At 31.5% G+C, this 22,444-nt stretch overlaps 2 long non-coding RNA genes across 6 annotated transcripts; both read right to left on the minus strand.

The window, feature by feature from the left end:
- Positions 1-335: 335 nt before the first annotated feature.
- On the minus strand, positions 336-9,495 carry LOC107912872 (uncharacterized). Of its 2 annotated transcripts, XR_001688324.2 has the most exons (6): positions 8,685-9,495; positions 8,526-8,595; positions 6,556-6,638; positions 3,823-5,821; positions 2,106-3,663; positions 336-2,016 (listed from the first exon to the last, which is right to left on the minus strand). It is a non-coding gene; the product is annotated as an uncharacterized lncRNA (long non-coding RNA). The 2 variants fall into 2 exon arrangements; XR_001688323.2 differs by having other exon boundaries at positions 2,106-5,821.
- Positions 9,496-14,204: 4,709 nt separating this feature from the next.
- Positions 14,205-17,126, minus strand: LOC107912870 (uncharacterized). 4 transcript variants are annotated; one of them, XR_005921222.1, is made up of 4 exons: positions 16,867-17,126; positions 16,238-16,472; positions 15,946-16,116; positions 14,205-15,821 (listed from the first exon to the last, which is right to left on the minus strand). It is a non-coding gene; the product is annotated as an uncharacterized lncRNA (long non-coding RNA). The 4 variants fall into 4 exon arrangements; XR_005921221.1 differs by having other exon boundaries at positions 14,205-15,846; XR_005921220.1 differs by having other exon boundaries at positions 14,205-15,846; positions 15,942-16,116.
- Between the last annotated feature and the right edge of the window lie 5,318 nt (positions 17,127-22,444).

A 22,444-nucleotide genomic window follows, 5' to 3' on the forward strand; every position in this document is an offset into this window, starting at 1 on the left:
CCGAACATTGTTTTGCTCTTTTCAAGAAAGAAAAATGGTAGAGGGGTTTCCTTAACATTTTTTTTTGAATATATTCATTAACAAATAATAATAATAATAGTGTGCCCACTCTACTTTGAATTTCCAATTTATTGTTTTTATTTATGCAAAAAGAATTAATCTGTTAACTATTTTCATTTTAATAGTTAAGAGTCTTAGCTTTTTGCAAGAAAAATTTATTGAATTAGCTCCTATTTTATTTAATTAATAAATATATATATAAATAGATTTCAAAGCTCAGAGGTTAGGTCCAGCAAAATATCATCTATTTATCAAGTCTGATTCAATGTAATATATAGATAACTCTAATCATCAATCAAATAATACAATATAATTTAAAAATTATAAATAATAAATTTAATTCACTTGTTTTTAAATAGACAATTGTATTCACTTCTCTTTATAGTTCAAAACTATAAAAATAAATATAAATGCTCCTATTCTGGATGCGTTGATATCAAAACAACCAAGCTTGAATCTAACTTTGACATCATCATCCATGAATTGTAACAAAATCGGAGCTTTTCCAGAAAAATACTAGACCATAAAACATTTGACGTAGAAAAAAAAATGTATGCACTTCGAAAGATACAAGTACCCAAAAAGACCTCTTTCTGATAAATAATTTCCATGCACTTCCATAAGTTTTTGCAAAGAGAAACCATGAAAATCAGCTCTCAAATTGAAGCATTTGCTAAACATGTGCACTTGTATAGTGGAAAACAAGAGGAACAAAATCAAGAGGAAATAATCAACTTGAACTTCATCCCCATTCTGAGATGATATGATTAATTTTATTATCTTATAATGTAATTTATACCGTATGAATACATTAACTATTAAATATAAATTAAATGAAAATATTCAATAGAAACCTGTTCAAAATTTTCACCACCCGGTTCAATTTTTTATGTGTCTGGACTGGGCTACCTGTCACAATTATTTCTAATAGGGATATCCCATTCCATGGATATCCCAACTTGAGAATATCCCATCCTTAACATACACTGACGTTGGTTTAGGAATTTTTTGAAGAGAAGTACCAGGCTATTATTAAAATGTAAAAACACATAAAATTAACTTGACTAAAAGACAGACTCAAAAACAAAACAGGCCCAACGAAAGAAAGAAAGAAAAGCCTGAAAAATCGAAAGAAAACATGTTTTCTTTACAATAAATAGCCATGGACGGATGGAAAGACAGAAGGCCAGAGACCGAAAGAAAACATCCATTTTTTAAAATATGGAGATGAATAAGATGGAATGAGCCAATGTTTTCAAAAATTCCAATACCATAAGTGATTTCAACTTCCATTTATTATAGATTTTGCACCAGCAAAAAAGATAGAAAGGAATCCGTGAATGTGTACTTCTTGCTGCTACAGGGCTGGAAAGATACTAATTAAAGACAATCATTTGTGGACAGGAAAAGTACTACATATTCCAAGGGCAGATCTATCTCATTCATGGATTTACAAGCACAGACCTCAAACTGATCGATTAAACTAATTATTGTAAAGTTTCCCAGGGAATTATTTAATTAAAGTAATTCATGTGTGCCGATTTCCTAATGGCTGACTTAACAACTGGGATACTGGTTCCACAGTACTTATTATCCAGCCAATCAGAGAATTTTGTTTTGCAGGACATTAGACTAGAAAACAGTTTTTTATACATGAGACCAGTAGGCTATCTGGACTGTCACATTAGAAAGAAAGACAGGCAAAAAAGTTTAAAACATTATCATAAGTGATAAAATGGAAAGGAAAGAAGAGACTTTACTTTGGTCAGACCAAAGACTACAAACCTGAACCAACAACACCCCAAACCCACACAGTTAAACACACCACACTCCAAAACAGAGATGAAAAAAACCAAAAAGGCAAATGTTGAAGCGAAGATTCATACATGAAATCAGTCTCCGATGAAGCAGGGGTTACAAAAATCGCAACAAAGAAACGGCAGAGAAATGAACCCACTGAAATAGAAGTAAAAAAGACATTGATCTGAAACCAGAATAGAAATGAAAAGGCAAAGACAGACAAAGAGTAAATTTAAGATTCATACCTCAAAATCAGTCTCCGATGAAGCAGGGGATTTCAAAAACCACGAAAAACAGAGTGTAGCGTGTATGTGTGTTTTGGCATTTGGTTACCCAAAGCTAAAAAAATGAGAGGAAAAAAATTGAAAAGAGACCGAGAGAGAGAATCGGTAAAGAAATGGGAGGAGATATGGATTGAAGGGATATATTTGAGGAACAGTTATGAAAGCAGAAGAAATGAGGAAGAAAAAAAAACAAAAGAGCGAGACCGAGAGAGATAGAGAGAAACAGCTAATAGGCATAAATTGAAGAGATATTTACTCAGACATAATGAAGGAAACAATAATGAAAAGTGTCTGTCACTTTTTTTTGATAAGTATATTTTTTATTTTGATTATTATTTTTTGGTTTTTCAGGCTTTTTTTTCTTTCTTTTATTGGGCCTGTTTTGTTTTTGAGTCTGTCTTTTAGTCAAGTTGATTTTATGTGTTTTTACATTTTAATAATAGCCTAGTACTTCTTTTCAAAAATATCCTAAACCAACGTCGGATATGTTAAGAATGGGATATACTCAAGTTGGGATATCCATGAAATGAGATATTCCTATTAGAAATAAGTGTGACAGGTAGCCCAGTCCAGACACATAAAAAATTGAACAGGATAGTGAAAATTTTGAACCAGCACGGGAGATAAAAAGGATATCCGAGATAGGATATAACCAGGATATTTCGGGAGTGGAATAAGAACGAAAATCAAAAGGGGAAAACCCGGAATCTAACAACATTCATCATTAAAACCAAAAAAAAAAAAAAAGCCTGAAAAACCGAAAGAAAACATGTTTTCTTTATAATAAATAGCCATGGACGGATGGAAAGACAGGAGACCAGAGACCGAAAGAAAACATCCATTTTTTAAAAAATGGAGATGAATGAGATGGAAGGAGCCAATGTTTTCAAAAATTCCAATACCATAAGCGATTTCAACTTCCATTTATTTTAGATTTTGCACCAGCAAAAAAGATAGAAAGGAATCCGTGAATGTGTTCTTCTTGTTGCTACAGGGCAGGAAAGATACTAATTAAAGACAGTCATTTGTGGATAGGAAGAGTACTACATATTCCAAGGGCAGATCTATCTCATTCATGGATTTACAAGCACAGACCTCAGACCGATCGATTAAACTAATTATTGTAGAGTTTCCCAGGGAATTATTTAATTAAAGTCATTCATGTGTGCCAATTTCCTAATGGTTGACTTAACAATTGGGATACTGGTTCCACAATACTTATTATCCAACCAACCAGAGAATTTTGTTTTGCAGGACATCAGACTAGAAAGCAGATTTTTATACACGAGACCAGTAGGCTATCTGGACTGTCACATTAGAAAGAAAGACAGGCAAAAAAGTTTAAAGCATTATCTTAAGTGAGATAAAATGGAAAGGAAAGAAGAGACTTTACTTTGGTCAGACCAAAGACTACAAACCTGAACCAACAACACTCCAAACCCACACAGTTAAACACACCACACTCCAGAACAGAGATGAAAAAAACCAAAAAGGCAAATGTTGAAGTGAAGATTCATACCTGAAATCAGTCTCCGATGAAGCAGGGGTTACAAAAATCGCAACAAAGAAACGGCAGAGAAATGAACCCATTGAAATAGAAGTAAAAAAAACATTGATCTGAAACCAGAATAAAAATGAAAAGGCAAAGACAGACAAAGAGTAAATTCAAGATTCATACCTCAAAATCCGTCTCCGATGAAGCAGGGGATTTCAAAAACCACGAAAAACAGAGCGTAACGTGTATGTGTGTTTTGGCATTTGGTTACCCAAAGCTAAAAAAATGAGAGGAAAAAATTGAAAAGAGACTGAGAGAGAGAATCGGTAAAGAAATGGGAGGAAATATGGATTGAAGGGATATATTTGAGGAACAGTTATGAAAGCAGAAGAAATGAGGAAGAAAAAAAAACAAAAGAGTGAGACCGAGAGAGATAGAGAGAAACGGCTAATAGGCATAAATTGAAGAGATATTTACTCATACACAATGAAGGAAACAATAAATGAAAAGTGCCTGTCAATTTTTTTTAGATAAGTATATTTTTTATTTTGATTCTTTTCTTTTCTTTTTTGTTTCGGTTTTTCGGGCTTTTCTTTCTTTCTTTCTTTGGGCCTGTTTTGTTTTTGAGTCATTCTTTTAGTCAAGTTAATTTTATGTGTTTTTACATTTTAATAATAGCCTGGTACTTCTCTTCAAAAAAATCCTAAACCAACGTCGGAATATGTTAAGAATGGAATATACTCAAGTTAGGATATCCATGCAATGGTATATCCCTATTAAAAATAAGTGTGACAGGTAGCCCAGTCAGACACATAAAAAATTGAACAGGGTAGTGAAAATTTTGAACAAGCACTGTAACACCCTGACCCGTGTCCGTTGCCGGATTTGAGTTACGAGGCATTATCAGTCAAAAACCGAACTTAGAAATTTTTTTTCATAAATTATACCAACTCAGCCACAAAATTTCATTCCATATATATATACAATCACATAACCAATTAAAATCAACATGCATCATTAATCAAATTTCATATACTAACCATGTTTCAAAAATTCAACCATATCATTATCATTTACCTAATCAAAATTTAATATCATTCCAATTCTTAAAACATTTCCAAACATATATGATTATATATCATAATGAAGCATATACCCAAACATTTATTTGTACACATATTTCATTTCAATTTACTAACTATACTACATATTACAACATAGGTAATCTACCCTGTTTGGACAGCCTTTTTACATAAATTTGGACAGCATTCATATACCAAACTAGACAGCATTTTCACACCAAAAATTGGACAACATATATACAACAATTTGGGCAGCATATATACATCAAATTGAGCAGCATTTTAGCATAAAAATTGGACAGCATATATACAACAATTTGGGCAGCCTATATATACCAAATTGAGCAGCATTTTTACATCAAAATTGGACAGCATATATAAAACAATTTGGGCAGCATAAATATAACAAATTGGGCAGCATTTAAGCATAAAAATTGGACAGCATATATGCAACAATTTGGGCAGCATAAATACAACAAATTGGGCAGCATTTAAGCATAAAAATTGGACAGCATATATGCAACAATTTGGGCAGCATAAATACAACAAATTGGGCAACATTTAAGCATAAAAATTGGACAGCATATATGCAACAATTTGGGCAGCATAAATACAACGAATTGGACAGCATTTTAGCATAAAAATTTGACAGCATATATGCACCAATTTGGGCAGCATAAATACAACAAATTGGACAGCATTTTAGCATAAAAATTTGACAGCATATGTGCAACAATTTGGGCAGCATATATATACCAAATTGAGCAGCATTTTTACATCAAAACTGGGCAGCATATATACAACAATTTGGGCAGCATAAATACAACAAATTGGACAGCATTTAAGCATAAAAATTACATGAACATATACCGCATTTTGGACCATTAAAGCATATGCATTAATACCGAATTCAAACCAAAAGAGATAAGCCATTTTCGCATGGCTTTTAAATACATATACACATTGGTTCCAAAATCAATATTTTTACTATGCTATACATGCCATATATTTGAGAACGATTTAGCAAAATACCAAAAGAAATTATCGATAGTGTGACGAACTTAGCTGACGATCCCCGAACACGTAGCGATCAACAAAATCTATACATCAAAACAATTATCCAACACATTGTAAGCTAATTTAGCTTAGTAAGTTATATGCAAATAAACTCTACTATTTAAACCGATATCTCAAATAATATTCAACCAATTCATACTACTAAATCATCTTACCTTTAGCTTACCATATCATAAGATAATTATTCACTTATTACTATAATTTAACTAAAATCAATATAATTACACAACCATAAACATTTCTTGAAATTTAAACACAAGACCATATACATTATCCATTTCCTCATCATGTAATATAAAGAATCATATTATATATATATATGATTCAAAATATAATCACCACATAGGTTTAATATCTACAAAGCTTAACCTTAAATACAACCATAATGGTTATTACTCAAGAATTCAAAGTATTTACTCATTTGAATAATCATGATTTCTCAATAAGACAAATACTCAATACTAATAGTTATTCGAAAATATTTAATAAGTTCGCACACTTAGTGCTCAATAATCAAACTCGCACACTTAGTGCTTTGCCATTAAACTCTCACACTTAGCGCTTTACAATTAAACTCGCACACTTAGTGCTTTACAATTAAATTCGCACACTTAGTGTCGAAAGTCAACAACTCAATACATCTTATTTCAATAATTTTATCACTACATGTATATATATACCATTCAATTCAGCATAATTACTTAGATACTAAGTTGATTTTAAAACGATACAATTATATATATGCTTAATAACTTACCTCGGATGTCGTCGACTAATAGATCGGCTACTCAACTACTTTCGATTTCCCCCAATCTAAATCCGATTTCTTGGTTTCTTGATCTAAACATATTCAAATAAATCTCATTTAAACATATTTTCATTCAATTTAGTCTAAGAACATATAAATGGGAAAATTTCAATTTTACCCCTAACATTTCACACTTTTTACAATTTAATCCTTTTTTTGCTCAAAACACAAAATTCACAAATTTTGACTACACTCCTTAAGGGCAGAATATTCCTAGTGTCTATACAAGCTCATGCATTTTATTTATTTCACATTATAGTCCTTGAAAATTTTATTTTCTCAATTTAGCCCTAATTATTCAAATTCACCAAAAATTTAAAGACAAAACATGTTAATCTAACACCTATATTTCATATTTCATCAACTAACATCATGAAACTCAAACATTCATCAATGGCACATTTCAAAATCATCAACAATTCACAAAATTAAGACATGGGTTTTGAAGTATTCAAAGCAACGATCTCAAAAACGTAAAAATTATCAAAAACCGAACAAAACACATACCTAAATCAAAGGACAAAATGGCCGAACCTAGCTTTTTTTCTTTTCTTACTTTTTCTTTTGATGTTTCGGCTATGGATGAAAATAATGCATGATCCATTTATTTTATGTTTTATTTTATTAGCATTATATTATAATATTATTATTTTACTTTTACATTTAATATATATAAAAACTACATATATATATATATAAACCATCATGCCGTCCACTACATTTACTATTGGCTAAATTACAACATAAAACCTCCAAATTATAAAGACAACAAAAATTAGGCACTTTCATATTTAACCATCAAATTTTTATTTTACGCGATTAAGCTATTTTCTCAAATTAAGCATACAAATAATAAAATTATTTCATGAAACTTTCACACATGTAAATACACACATCATAAACACACAAAATAATATTAAAATATTTTTTTATTTTATATTTTTTTATAGACTCGGATTTGTGGTCTCGAAACTACTATTCCGATTAGGGTCAAAATTGGGCTGTTACAAGCACGGGATATAAAAAGGATATCCGAGACAGGATATAACCAGGATATTCCGGGAACGGAATAAGAATGAAAATCAAAAGGGGAAAACCTGGAATCTAACAACATTCATCATTAAAACCAAAAATCAAAAAGAAAAAAAGCCTGAAAAACCGAAAGAAAACATGTTTTCTTTATAATAAATAGCCATGGACGGATGGAAAGATAGGAGACCAGAGACCGAAAGAAAACATCCATTTTTAAAAAAATAGAGATGAATGAGATGGAATGAGCCAATGTTTTCAAAAATTCCAATACCATAAGCGATTTCAACTTCCATTTATTTTAGATTTTGCACCAGCAAAAAAGATAGAAAGGAATCCGTGAATGTGTACTTCTTGCTGCTACAAGGTATGAAAGATACTAATTAAAGATAGTCATTTGTGGACAGGAAGAGTACTACATATTCCAAGGGCAGATCTATCTCATTCATGGATTTACAAGCACAGACCTCAGACTGATCGATTAAACTAATTATTGTAGAGTTTCCCAGGGAATTATTTAATTAAAGTCATTCATGTGTGCCAATTTCCTAATGGTTGACTTAACAATTGGGATACTGATTCCACAGTACTTATTATCCAGCCAATAAGAGAATTTTGTTTTGCAGGACATCAGACTAGAAAGCAGTTTTTTATACACGAGACCAGTAGGCTATCTAGACTGTCACATTAGAAAGAAAGACAGGCAAAAAAGTTTAAAGCATCATCTTAAGTGAGATAAAAAGGAAAGGAAAGAAGAGACTTTACTTTGGTTAGACCAAAGACTACAAACCTGAACCAACAACACCGCAAACCCACACAGTTAAACATACCACACTCCAAAACAGAGATGAAAAAAACAAAAAGGCAAATGTTGAAGCAAAGATTCATACCTGAAATCAGTCTCCGATGAAGTAGGGGTTACAAAAATCGCAACAAAGAAACGACAGAGAAATGAACCCACTGAAGTAGAAGTAAAAAAAACATTGATCTGAAACCAAAATAGAAATGAAAAGGCAAAGACAAACAAAGACAAAATTCAAGATTCATACCTCAAAATTAGTCTCCGATGAAGCAGGGGATTTTAAAAACCACGAAAAACAGAGCGTAGCGTGTATGTGTGTTTTGGCTTTTGGTTACCCAAATCTAAAAAAATGAAAGGAAAAAAATTGAAAAGAGATCGAGAGAGAGAATCGGTAAAGAAATGGGTGGAGATATGGATTGAAAAGATATATTTGTGGAACAGTTATGAAAGCAGAAGAAATGAGGAAGAAAAAAAAAACAAAAGAGTGAGACCGAGAGAGATAGAGAGAAACGACTAAGAGGCATAAATTGAAGAGATATTTACTCAGACATAATGAAGAAAACAATAAATGAAAAGTGTCTGTCACTTTTTTTTTAGATAAGTATATTTTTTATTTTGATTATTTTCTTTTTTTTTTCGATTTTTTAGGCTTTTTTTTCTTTCTTTCTTTGGGCCTGTTTTGTTTTTGAGTCTGTCTTTTAGTCAAGTTGATTTTATGTGTTTTTACATTTTAATAATAGCCTGGTACTTCTCTTCAAAAAAATCCTAAACCAACGTCGGGATATGTTAAGTATGGGATATACTCAAGTTGGGATATCCATGGAATGGGATATCCCTATTAGAAATAAGTGTGACAGGTAACCCAGTCCAGACACATAAAAAATTGAACCGGGTAGTGAAAATTTTGAACCAGCACAGGATATAAAAAGGATATCCGAGATAGGATATAACCAGGATATTTCAGAAGCGGAATAAGAACGAAAATCAAAAGGGAAAAACCCGAAATCTAACGACATTCATCATTAAAACAAAAAATCAATAGGCAAACAAAACTATAACTACGGAAGAGAAATTGGAAAAGAAACGTACCAAGCGCTCGTGCCAAGTCAATTTGTGGCGTTTTTTGATGTGGGGAGGATCAGGCAATGAAGAAGGGAAAGGTATTTATCAAAAGATGATCATAAAATAAATAGCTAAAGATTTTGATTCATCACAACCAGAAAAACTTGAGTTACTAAACTAAACTTAAGGAATGAAGTAAATGAAAAACTAAGTTAAAGAACTAAGAATTTATTGAGAAATCTCGGGAAACAAACAAATCGGGAAAATAGAGAAGGATCAGAGGAAGATATTAAAAGGAACCTTGATGATTCTTCGAGGGAGATTACTATTGGCAATTGGCAAGCTTCGAATTGATGAATCAAAAAGGGAAATCAAAAATATATAATTAGGGTTTTGAGAATAGGGAGAGAGAGAAAATCCATAATACAAAAAACAGAAGAAAGAAGAAAGGACCCTTTCCCTTAACTTTGAGCCGATAAATTTTTTGGTTGATTTAAGTTTAATGATTTGTGTTGCTCATTAAAAAGCCTATTTGGTCAGATGATTAAATGTTAGACCAGATTTATCGTTTAATATAATAACTAATTTAAAGTTACCGCAAAACAATGAATTAAAATGTTAGCTTTACTGGTTTTTTTTTCTTTTTCGAAGAAAAAACTTCACAGGTTTCTATTGAATATTTTCATTTAATTTATATTTAATAGTTAATGTATTCATACGATATAAATTACATTATAAGATAATAAATTTAATCATATCATCTCAGAATGGGGATGAAGTTCAAGTTGCTTATTTCCTCTTGATTTTGTTCCTCTTGTTTCCCACCATACAAGTGCACATGTTTAGCAAATGCTTCAATTTGAGAGCTGATTTTCATGGATTCTCTTTGCAAAAACTTATGGAAGTACATGGAAATTATTTATCAGAAAGAGGTTTTTTTGGGTACTTGTATCTTTCGAAGTGCATACATTATTTTTTTTTCTACGTCAAATGTGTTATGGTCTAGCATTTTTCTAGAAAAGCTCCGATTTTGTTACAATTCATGGATGATGATGTGAAAGTTAGATTCAAGCTTAGTTGTTTTGATATCAACACATCTAGAATAGGAGCATTTATATTTATTTTTATGGTTTTGAACTATAAAGAGAAGTGGATACAATTGTCTATTTAAAAACAAGTGAATTAAATTTATTATTTATAATTTTTAAATTATATTGTATTATTTGATTGATGATTAGAGTTATCTACATATTAAATTGAATCAGACTTGATAAATAGATGATATTTTGCTGGACCTAACCTCTGAGCTTTGAAATCTATTTATATATATATTTATTAATTAAATAAAATAGGAGCTAATTCAATAAATTTTTCTTGCAAAAAGCTAAGACTCTTAACTATTAAAATGAAAATAGTTAACAGATTAATTCTTTTTGCATAAATAAAAACAATAAATTGGAAATTCAAAGTAGAGTGGGCACACTATTATTATTATTATTATTATTTGTTAATGAATATGTTCAAAAAAAATTGTTAAGGAAACCCCTCTGCCATTTTTCTTTCTTGAAAAGAGCAAAACAAGGTTTGGCCTTTGAAAAAGTTGCATACAATCTTTATGGATTGAAGATACAATCATTTCTCAAATGTTACTATCATGATATGCTTAGACCCAAATAAAATTGAGCCTGTTTTTCCAGGCTTTTGTTTTCCTTTTGGCCTGTTTCGTTTTTGGGCCTGTCTTTTAGTCTTGATGGTTTTATGTGTTTTTGCATTTTAATAACAGCCCAGTACTTTATTTCACACAAAAAACCCTAAATCAAATATCCCTAAACCGGGATATCTAAAATTGGGATATCCCTGAAATGGGATATTCCCACTTGGAATAAGTGTGACAAGTAGCTCGGTTCAGACGTATGAAAAATCTGAACCGGACGATAATAAACTGAATCGTGCAATAAAAATCCTGAATCGAGACGGGATTTGAAGGGGATATCCCCAGAATAGCTTATACCGAGCTGGGACATGACAGGGATACTCGTCGAGCGGAATAAGAAGGAAAATCAAATACAAAAGGACAATTAAAAAAAATCTGTAACGATTTCAAGCTATGCCCAATAACCCCTAGCCCCAACAATATTCTGCCGAGCAAGAAATAAAAAGAAAGATCTGACAAAAACTCACTGAAAATAAATGCATAAAGGCAAAAGACAAAATCAGCTTTATAATATATTATTTTTATCTGAGTGTGTTCTGTATTATATATTTAAAATAAATAGGTAAACCCGAAACAATTGTTGGCTTTGTTTAAAGCCCTCCATTCATTAGTTTAACGGATTAAAAAGGTCTTTTCCTGAACTGGAATAATCCTAAACAGGCCTATCACATGCCGAACGCTGTAACATCATCAAAACCGAGTGGGACAAGGTAAATAGAAAACTCTTTACCCTTTTGAGGCAATGAAGCAGGAGTATCCCTGGAGTCCAATGCATTATCAAGAACATAAGGAAGATCTAGCAATTCCAAGAAAGATACAGTCTGAGGATTACGGGGAAAGCCTACACAAGGTGAGAAAATTTTAATAATTAAAAAGGAAATCGAGCAAAAACAAATTGCAAAGTTATGGTTATTCTAGTAGCAAATCTAAATAAAAAAGAATGCATTCGCTAACCAACAATTGATTGGGCTAAAAGAAGAAAAAAAAATAAAGGATAGTTGTCGAAACTATTTTTTTGAAAAAAACAAAAATTTTAGGTTGTCGACTTTAAAAAATGAAAATTGAGAGTCGCCACCAATCTTTTATTAAGGTGTGATTGGGTCATCTAAAAATGACTTTGATCTACAAATTTTAGAAAAACGGGTCCGGGAGTCGATTACGTATGAGAAATGATTAGCACCCTCATTACGCCCAAAAATTGGTACCTAGTTAATTAATTAATGTCCTAATGTCGAAAATTTGAAAACGTAATCCTTAGCAAAAAACTTAAAACGTTACGTATTAAGACCCTTATCATTTCAGAGAAATAAAATACCACACCCAATACGTTAGGACACGACATTCTAATTTTCCCCAAAAATGAATTAGGGCAAAATACTAGTGCAATAAAAATGTAAAAGAATATCCATTTATTCAAGATTTAAGAAATCGAGGCCCAATACGTTAGGGCACAATTCCTCTAAAATCTCAAACTCGGAATATTTCCTTTATTATTATTTTTTAAAAATATTCATTTTGAGAAATCAATGTGTCACATCCAATACGTTAGGACACAACGTGTTGAATTCCCAATAATGAGTTCTTATTATTATTTTTGATTAAAGAGAAATCCTCGATTGTTAGATTTTCAAAAAAATCGGAACCCAATATGTTAGGGCTCAATTTCCTTGAGAAATCCTAAATACGAGCATTACCTCTATTTTGAAGCGTTTTATTTTAAAATTAAATAAGAGATAGGGTAATGTTATGTTGAATATGTGAATGAATGCCCTTTAAACAAATATCAATAATAAATACAACAATTTCATAGAAATAATATGAATAAACAAATAAACAAACAAAATAATGACGTGCAAAATATCAAATAAATAGATAAGATAATAATAAAAATATGCAAACATAAATTAATAAGCGAATAAAAAAATATACCTGTACACATAAAAAAATACATAAGTTTTAAACAATTAATATAATATTAAAATTAATTAAATAAATTAAACATGTGTATATAAAATATAAGTATGCAAAAATTTTAATATAAAAAAACATAAATACATGCTTAAATATACATATAAGAAAATAATAATAATTGCATATGAGAATTATAAAATAAAAATTAAAAGAATACAATTGCATTATAAAAAATATTGATTTTTAAAGAAAATATGAAAATGGACTAAATTGGATCGCCAGTAAAGATCCGGGATAAATTCGCAAATAAATAAAGTCTAGAGGACTTAATTGAACACTCGAATTATATAGAGGGGCTGGAAGGGCAATTTTCCTTTCTCCTCTAAAAGTCGTCGTTCAAATTAGACCAAATTGAAATAAAAATAAATAAAAGGGTAAATTAAAAAAATAAAAAAAAATTTAATTACAAAAACATTAAAAGGCGAAGGGGCTAAATAAAATAAATAAAATTCGCAGTGGTATCACATTCTTCCTTTTTTTAAATCGTAAATAAGTAAAAAATAATCAAAAGAAAAAAAATAGTAAGCCACCTTTAAAAAACTGTCAATCGTTCTCTTTTTTATTCCTCATTTTTTATTCCTTTTACAATGAAGGGAGAGGCCTCTATTTATAATTGAGCCTCCCCAAATCCAACGGTACAGATCAATTACATCAACGGTTGAGATTAAAGGGTATCTACAAATTAAATCTCTAAGATTACAAAATAATATCTTCTAAGATTGCATATCATATCTAAGATTATATATCATATCTAAAATTGCATATCATATCTAAGATTATATATTATATCTAAGATTGCATATCATATCTAAGATTGCATATCACTGAAGATTATATTTCCATAAGCTTGTAGATGGACCTTCAACCTTTTCAAGTAATGGGCAATTCCGATCGGGCCAAATGATATTACTTTGGGTTTTTTTTGAGCCCGGGCTAAAATTGGGTATTACAATAGTGTTTTGTAACGACTGTGATAGTAATATCGAGATGCCTAATCATGATAGTGATAAGTGGCATAAATATGCAAACATATATGGTGAGTTTCTTAAATAAAAAAGATAGAACCATTAGTGGAGATACTTTTAGCACCTCAAAGAAGGAAAAGCATCAAAATATCACCATATAATCTACCAGAAAAAGTACATGGTTTGGCTCTTTTGTCTTCCATCCTGCTCTTAAACCATTGACAACAATCTTGCATGTCGAGCTGTGTTCTCTTACATATTAGAAAAGTAGTTGTCGGCTCACTAGTTCTTGTAGAGTAATAGTACTTGCAAAAATAGAAAATTGAACATTTTCAAATAAAACATTAGTCCACCCCACCCAAAAGAGAGAGAGCGAGATGAGTGGCATGGTCAAAACAAAAATGTCATATATACACACACCTAAAGTCTCCATGTCTGAAGGTCAAATTAAAGACAATTCAATTTCCATGTTATTGCTAGCCATTTTTCTTCGCAGGGATTCAAATTGCGGTCCGCTACCGAAATAGCGGCCATTATATAGCGGTAACGGCGCTGTCCGAAACCGCAATTGCTGAAAATAGCGGTGTGAAGCAGATTCACTCCGATAGCGGTGGATCACGGCCGCAATTTAACGGGTAACGGCCAATTGCAGCAATAACGGGCCGCTATTCCCGTTAACAGCAAACTAAAAAAAAATCATCTCCTCTAACAAAAATCAACAGAAACACTGAAACAACAGCAAGAAGGAATCAAAGTCCAAAGATTCAAAATTCAACAGCAATAGAAAATATAAAATCCTATTTCTCATACCCATGGATCGTGAATACTGAATACCTCAACAAAACAAGCAGCAAAAGCAGTACAAAGAAAAGTTTCAGCGAAAGAAAAACTTAGGATTTGCCATTAGGAGCTGAAGATGAGAAATGGGTAGCAGTAGCACTTAGCAGTAGCAGAGATCTAGGCGAACAAAAAAAGGGGAAAAAAAGTTGGTTGAGTAACAGTGAAAGAGGAAAAGAAAATGAAAAGCCGTCGGGGTTGAGTGGGTTTGCCATCAGGGTGTGCCGGTGTGGATTAGGAGGCGGCAGTGGCGAAAAATTTGTGTGAAAACTGAAAACAGCAAAGGCTGGCCGCTGCCCGCTGGTGAAAAAAGGTTGAATTTGGTGAAAACACTATTCCTATTTTGTTTGTCTAGGGCCCTAGCAATTTGAGAAGTTGGGGATTTCTAATAACAAGGAAATGTTTGAAACAGAATAGAGGGAACCGTTTCATTTCCTTTATATGTTATTAGATTTATAATTTTAGTTTATATGTTATTTTTAATTAATATTGTAATTATGATTTATAATGATAATTATTTATTATTTATTATTATTTTAAATTTTCATAATTTTTATTACTTAGGGTTTGTTTAGAGTTACACACAAAATTATATTAATAAAAGTTCATAAGTATTAGAAAATACTCTAAAAATTATTATTTTTATAATTATAATTATAATTACTATGTTTTACAATAAGTTGTGCGACTTTTAAAAAAATTCACGACCGCGATACCTGCAGTAACCGCAATAGCGTCCGTTATGTCCGCGACCGCGATAAACGCGACGTGACCGAAAACGTGACCGCGACCGCAATTTAAATCCCTGCTTCTTCGTACTGAGCCTCATAAGGTCCTGGATTAGATTCAATATCAACAATCTAAAAGATCAGAGAAAGCCAGAATTCATTTATTAGCTTCCAGCAAAAACCAAAAGAAAGAACCTAGATGAAATGTCAGAACATATGATAGATACCTACAAGAACTTGCGCCCTGGAAGGCAATTATCGAGTGCAAGAAATTTTGTCACTCAACCACCCTCTTCATGTTCAACAAGAGCAGTGAATTTGCAGTGCAAGTGAGCTGAAAACCGATTTGATGGTTTGAGTTTTTCGAGAAGCTGGCTTGCTTCCATGAATTCCTTGCTGGATCTAGGAAATATGTTTCAACCAACAAGCAACTAGGAATGGTCAACAAGAAAACTGAATACGCTTGATATGAAGATTTTCATTCTGTCACATACATGCATTTCCACCAATCGAATATAATTACCTCATCTTTGAAATGTTTTTTTGTAGCGAACAAGTTGTTGCCAGTTCCCATAACCAGTGATACCGAGCGGCCAATCGTGTGAAAGGAAAATATCAATCGGTTCCTCTAGGTGCATGAGCTTGTGAACATCATACTCCAGACATGATGTCCTTATAGTATTGTGAATATCAATCGATTACTGTCAATTTACCAGTTCCCATAGTATTGTCATTATAAGGTGGCCTTTCATGGTGTCCTGCTCAAGGAAAAGCTAATTCATTTCAGTTTCAAAGCTTTGGCTCTTCACCCTAAGTAAGAATCAGTATAGCATATTTGACACTCGCTTGCAGTAAATAAACAATCACCATTAAAAGAACTCCAGAATAAACACAAAATAGACAAGTAAAAGAACTTCAACCCCAACCTCAACAATAATTACGCGCTTTGTAAATTCTGAAAAGTTCACTGATACAGATATTGCCAAACTTCACAACCCCAGAAAACCCCACTAAGTATATATTAGGTGCTGCCCATCCCCCATAATACCTAAAGTTCACACATTTCAATTGCAGAAGGTAAAATTCAAGGCCGTTTCATAAAAGAATCAAAATCCCCAAGCTAGAACATATGAAGAAAAGGGGCTGACTTACAATTCCCATAAATAATTGGAAGCTTCATGATTTCCACCGATAAAAATGGTAAGAACTGCGACAACCTCTTGACCCGAATAGTATTTCCAAAATGACTTCACTCTCCTCAAAACCCTCCTACTTTCCCTTTTGCTTTGCTTCGAGTGATGAATAAATATATCTGAAACAAAAAAACAAAAACAGAGATGAACAGGCAAAGACAAAGGATTTATAAAGAAGAAAACTAAAAGTCTGAGATTTGTCATTCTTTTAAAAATCTTATTATTTGTTTTTTTTATTGATTTTATATATAAAAATATCATCATAATAAAATAATTTACTTTGTAGAAGAAAATATTTTTAATTATTACTTAAATTTGTATATATTTACACATTTAACTTTTCAACTAAAATTGTGGAGTCTTGGAGATGATGACATGATCAACGTATTTAGTTTTGAGAATACGATATATGAAAAAGCTAATTTAGTATTACAAGAGCTTTAAAATTTATTTAAAATGTCAACTAGAAATCAATGTACTTGTACCACATTTACTTTGCTATGGAACATTGTGAATTTGAGGAATGAGTTAGATCAAAAAACAGGGATGCCCGAAGGATTGAATGTAATCATGAATGCTTGTTCAGGCCATGGAAGAAACAGTGTTTTCTCCTCTTAGAATGTCTCCCAGAACCTTTTGAGACAACATAAGGTAAAAAAATGTACTTGCAATACACATCAGAACATCTCAGGAGGAGGAAATCTTCATGTTTATAATTTACATGTCGCCAGCTAATAGACATTATAGCCCTAGTAATTGTAAATGAGAACCAAATTTCTAGATCAATTTTAAGTTGAGATTCCTCTTAACAATATTTATAAAAACCTACTCGGGATGATGGATTCCCATAATTCATTAGCATATGAATCTTGTTTAAGTTGACATTTGCAAGGTCAATGGATGTTAAGGCTCCAAGGTGAGATCATAAGCAGGAAACGAGCAATGAATGATCATAACAAAATAAAATAAAAAAAAAACCATTTCCAGAAAAGTGAAGGGGCCAAATACAACACCTGAGAATTATTTCGAACACCAAAATCGTGAAGTGCAGCGTCATCATCAATGAGCTTCTCATTATGGTCTGCTAGGCAGAAATTATCCCAAACATGCCTCCTATAACCACAAACAAAGTAAACATTAAAAGAAAAAAAATTTAATCTTCAAAAATAGAACTTTATAGTAAACGTAATTGCTCTGTTTTTTTTTTCTAAAGTTATGGCCAAATCTGGTGTGTCACATTGAAGTGTCTCTCAAACTTCGGACTTGTTGATAGAACTCTTTTCTTAAGTTTGCAAACCTCTTTATTAAAGTTTAACTGGAAACCTTCTGTTTTGCTGTGAGTGCTTCTTTGCAGGCAGTGCCACACATTTTTATAGTTTGCTTTAGCTCCAACTTTAGCCTTCTCATTTCGGCTTCCACGTCCTTCTGTAGGTTTCACCCAATACTATAAAACTCATCCATATTATTATTTCCGGATATTTTACACACATCTTCCTAGAACATAGAATAATAAAAATAATTAATAAAATATATGCATATATTGTAACATAAATGGAAGTTTGTAAAGAAGGTGAAGCCTGGACTTGGATACTTCATTCCACTTTCACGATGATATTTGATGATTTTGAGGTGAAACATTTTATTTTTTTTATTGTTTACTTGTTTTATAAGTATTAGTTAGACAAACCTGAACTGTGGTTATATATTTTCTGAAAAATACGTACGGTGAAAATTTATATTTGAATCGAAGTGAGAACAGATGCTTTTGATAGTTTATTTTCGTTGGTGAATATAATGTGTAATGTTGTACTAGTCAGCCTCACAGTCACATCAATAAATTTATGCATGCTTTCCAAACTTCAGTCCTTGAGTAATTTAATACACACACATATATAAATTTATTAGTGTGTGTGTATATACATCTTCATATCTTTCTTACTTGCCATTGATGTAGATAAGTTTGGACATTTGTCATTGTCCAGCAAAACGCATGAGAAATCATGTGGAGAGCTCACACTGTGTTCCGTCCAAACTGCATTGACTCGAAGCTAAAATTACTTTCATAGTTTGAAACGTTGGACAGTCTTGAAGTAGTGGCAGTGCGGCTTGCTTATTGGCAATCATAGAATTCGGGAAACATACGGTCAATGCTTGGTCTGCCAAAACTGACAAAGGATATATCCATATTTGGCATAAGGAGTGCTGGATATAATTACACGTTTTGGCCCCTCATGTTAAAAGGTGACTTGCTTTCACTCAAAATTACTAACAACTAAATTAATAATGGATCCAACTAAAGTTAATTTTAGATCCAACTGCATCTCTTTCATTTATTGTTATTTTGTTATTGGATAAACATATATCTTCTTTATATACAAGGTGAAAAAATGGGGAGAATGAAGAACAACAAACAAACAAAGCATTTGAAGACAAGACGAGTAATTTTGGTTCCAGTCCCAGGTACAATTAGCTCGTTACCTTATGGAATTCATGGAATCGATAGATTTACGCTGTGGCTTAAGTCGTAGCTTCTCAACTATTAAAATTAATATTCACATATTTTTTTAATTTAATTAAAATCAAGATTAAGTAATGGTAGGTAGACCTGATCATGAGTCAGGCCATTCAGGCGGGCAATTTTTTAATTTAATTAAAGTCAAGATTGAGTAATGGTAGGTAGACCTGATCATGGGTCGGGCTATTCGGCACGACCCGAAGGCTCGCCCGAAATGTGGGAGGGTTTGGGCAAAAATATAAGCCCAAAAAATGGGCTTAGACCAAAAAAATAAGCCACGAATTCACTAAAGGACAAAAAAAATCTGGACTGTTTTTTTTTTGTTTTTGAATGTTATTTTCTTATTGTTTTCTCCCTATTTTGCTACCATTTTACTATTATGATGCTACTATTTTGTTATTATTGTTTGGATATTATATAAAACTTATTTTATTTTTAAATTTGTTATTATTTTAGAGGAATTTGCTTGTTAAGTTGCATTTATCTTAATGTTATTTAAGTCTACATATTTTTTGAAATTTATTTTCAACTTTTTGGGAAATATTTATTTTGATATTTTTAGTATTTTTGATGTATAATATATATTAAAAAATAATATAAAAAATTAATAAGGGCGGACCGGGCTAGGTCAAGGTTGGACAAAATTTTAGGCCCATTTTTGGGCTAAGCCCAGTCCTAGTAAATGGGCCTGAATTTTTAGTAAGTTTGGCCCGGCCCATGAGCACCTACCATTAATGGTAGGTAACTTGGAGTATTATATAACTAAAGCTTGAAACTAGGAATGAAACAGACTTCTCGAGCTATTAGCTGGCAGGATATGCGATTCAGGAGGAGGAGTTGGCATTAAGCTTGATTGGTTAAGAAGGTGATTACGCAATGAGGAGATAGCTGGAGCAAGATGAGAAGCTGATCGCATGGATGAAATTTTGCTTTTGGATAACACATAAACAATACAAAAGTCTGGTGCATTTTTTGAACAAAATACAATCTTTTTTCAGAAAAGTGATCCACATATATTTATTTATTACAGTCATAAATTTATACTAATAATAGAATTTATAATCATTATATTTGATGTGGCACACAATGAGTAAATTACAAAAAAAAATTCCAATAATAAAAATAAATGTATATAGTTATAAGGTTATTTTTAAGTATGTTCTCTTAACTGCTTATGATTTTATTCATCACTATTAACCTTTTTTGGCATGAAATTTTTAATTTTAATTCATTCTAGCGTCATATTTCTAATGTAATTAAGGATGCAAAACATGTACATTTTCTTAGATTTTCGATAGCCACAGAAGCAGGGCTCAAATTTTGGACGATAAAGACAAAAAAAAAAGAAGGTAGAAAAATTAACTTTTAAAAAAAAATAAGATTATTGATTTAAAAATAATTATTGTTTTAATTAAAAAGAAAAAAATGCAAAAGTAAATAATAAATGAGAAAAAATTTAAACAATGATAAAAAAAAATGCGTGGATGAGGAACAAAGAAACGAAATGCGATTTCTTAAGAACTTTTAAAAATAACTCAATTGAAACGATGATGTTGAATTGAAAAGTCTTGTACGCATAGTCAACTATCGACTATCGACTATCAACTTGATCATTTTTAGAGCATAAGTCCTCCACTTATATTAAAATACATGAGTTATATATGCATAGTCAATGGCTAACTTAAGATTTAGGTAAGCACACCATGAACATCACAAGTGAATTAATTCACAAACGGATTCAGAATTAATTCAACTTAGGTACAGTCCAATGTGCCATTCTTCAAATGAGTACATTTATGCCTTTACCATGGAGTCAATTGCTCCGGTAGCCAAGACTAACTATCTCCATAATTGGAATTGTAAACGACATAATAATCCTTCTATGTATTTAAATCAAATGCTCACTTTAATTCTTTTAAGAGATTACGGACTCGTTTATTTTCTTTACTACAGTTATCTTTGTCGCAATGTAAATATTATTACAGCGTCACTTATCATCAACCTGAACTTAGACAATCAATAAGCTAATATTTGCTTGTCACAATTTCGCTATGTATGCAAAACATAAAAGACAAATACGAAAGATATAATAGTGAAATGTGAAATTAACTTTATTTATTTATCCATCGTTCAAATACAAAGAAAACAATTGCATGTTTATTACAATAAGGACACATTCATAACATGAATTTCATGGGCCACGTTTCTCAATGAAAGCACCAATGTCAAGTTGGACTTGCAATTTGAGCCAAGAAAAGGGAAAAAAAAAAGTTAAATTCTACTATTAGTCTTTGTACTTTGCGAAAATTGTGAATTTAGTGTCTGTACTTTATTTGATCAATTTTAGTTCCTCTACTTTTTGAATTGGCCAATTTTAGTCCCTATACTTTTCAAAATTTAAAAATTTAATCCTGACCCAAACAATAGCAATTAAATATGATTTGTTAAATTTAATTGCTAGTCTTGTACTACTTTTCAAATTTTAAATTTCCAACCTTGACACAAATAATATTCACTAATCCATTAGCTAGATTTTCAGTAAGTAATATGTGAAAATAAAAAGTTAACATAGCCTAACATATATGATATGTTTGGCGCATCCAATTTTGAAAATAACAAAACTTTACTTAATGAATTTAACAGTTATTGTTTGGTGAGAACTGAAATTTTAAATTTTGAAAAATATAAAGATTAAAAATGACAAAATAAAAGAATAGGGATTAAATTTATAACTTTTGAAAAATATAAGGACTAATAGTAAAATTTAAAAAATAAATAGAGCAAGAAAAGAGAGAAAAAAATTAGGGAGGAAATGATTATTCAATGACCAACTTAAAAGCATTCAACCACACCAATATATATACTCCAAATCAATACATTAGAAGTGCATGTAATCCTTTTGTTTCTTTGGCTCTTTCTTTCCCAAATGCCCTCCTAAGTTGAGCTAGAAGCTTAATGGCTTGCTCACTCACCCCATGTTCCTTTGATCGCTCTCCCTTTGCCAACATGCTCATAACATATC

Source organism: Gossypium hirsutum, chromosome D11 (genome assembly GCF_007990345.1).
Source record: "Gossypium hirsutum isolate 1008001.06 chromosome D11, Gossypium_hirsutum_v2.1, whole genome shotgun sequence".
NCBI classification, from domain to species: domain Eukaryota; kingdom Viridiplantae; phylum Streptophyta; class Magnoliopsida; order Malvales; family Malvaceae; genus Gossypium; species Gossypium hirsutum.